Source organism: Gossypium arboreum, chromosome 11, assembly GCF_025698485.1.
Source record: "Gossypium arboreum isolate Shixiya-1 chromosome 11, ASM2569848v2, whole genome shotgun sequence".
NCBI lineage: Eukaryota > Viridiplantae > Streptophyta > Magnoliopsida > Malvales > Malvaceae > Gossypium > Gossypium arboreum.
The window spans coordinates 31,733,518-31,734,948 of record NC_069080.1 but is presented as its reverse complement, the minus strand read 5'-3'; the positions used below and the strand labels follow the sequence as shown (position 1 = coordinate 31,734,948).

Below are 1,431 nucleotides of genomic sequence, written 5' to 3'. Positions count from 1 at the left end.
ACTTAGCCACTTTACCAAAGCCTCATTTTGTGATACACTTTACCCACAACTTTATATAAGGCCACCTAGCCAGAACCCCTAACTCCTAAATCCAAAATTTCAAAAATTTAACCGGGTTTTGGCCAACACATGGGCCTTCTATAAGCCCATTTACCTTCTCAAAATATTAATTTCACATCCAAACATAAAATTTTAAAATCTCTATCAAAATACTGAAAACCACGAATAAATCCGAAAATCAGGATGTTACAGCTGGCCTATCTGAGTTTCGAGCCCTTGGATTGACGCTTGTTGATTTTTAAGTGTTGTCTTGTTGTTCTAAAAATGGGTTTCTGATACTGATATAAACTTTAAGAGCATCTCTTTAAGGTTTGGCTTCTTTTCCTATTGGTAGGGTGGTTGTTTGTATCCCGGAGGATGTTGTGGTCTTTGATTTCCTTGACCGCGCCACGAGAAATTGGGGTGGTTCCTCCAACCTACATTATAAGTGTTGCTATTTGGATTGTTTTGCGGTCGAGGATTATTACCCATGTAGTTCAATTTCTCGTTATCCATGTTGTGGCCATAAGGTTGGTATTTCGAATGGTTTGTTCCACCTCTACTTGCTTCGCACTGCATTACTAGGTGAACCTGTGAAGAATTAAGAAAACCATTAATCTTTTTATTTAAGAGTTCTACCTGATTAGAGAGCATGGTGACCGAATCGACGTTATAAATGCCGACTATTTTCTTTGGCTTTGTCCTCATGACTTGCCACTGATAGTTATTCAGTGACATCTCCTCTATAAACTCATAGGCATCTTCCGGTGTTTTATTGTTGATGGTTCCACCCGCAGCTGTGTTAACCATTTGTCGAGTCGAAGGATTCAGACCATTGTGAAATGTTTGTACTTAGAGCCAAAGCGGTAACCCATGGTGGGGGCATCTTCTCAAAAGGTCCTTGTATCTCTTCCATGCATCGTAGAGTGTTTTTAAATCCATCTGCACAAAAAAAGAGATATCATTACGTAATTTAGCCGTTTTAGTCGGCGAAAAATATTTTAGTAAAAATTTTTCTGTCATTTGTTCCTAAGTAGTAATTGACCCTCATAGTAACGAATTCAACCACTATTTAGCTTTGTTCCTCAATGAAAAGGGAAACAACTGAAGACGTATGGCATCATCAGAAACGCCATTAATTTTAAATGTATCGCATAGTTCTAAGAAGTTGGCTAAATGAGTGTTGGGATCCTCATCGTGCAAACCATCAAACTGAACAAATTGTTGTATCATTTGAATAGTGTTAGGTTTTAATTCAAAAGTATTTGCAGCTACAACAGGTCTAACTATGCTTGATTCAGTTCCTATTAAAGAAGGTTTAGCATAATCATACATAGTGGGTGGAGCAGGATTTCGATTAACCGCAATTGCAGGAGGAAGCTGATTGCCTTG

The 1,431-nt window shown here is 38.2% G+C and overlaps 1 non-coding gene across 1 annotated transcript; it reads left to right on the top strand.

Annotated features, from left to right (window-relative positions):
* The first annotated feature begins 907 nt into the window (after nt 1-907).
* LOC128285096 (small nucleolar RNA R71) lies at nt 908-1,014 on the top strand. The gene has a single exon (XR_008275510.1). It is a non-coding gene; the product is annotated as a small nucleolar RNA R71 (small nucleolar RNA).
* Nucleotides 1,015-1,431: the final 417 nt, after the last annotated feature.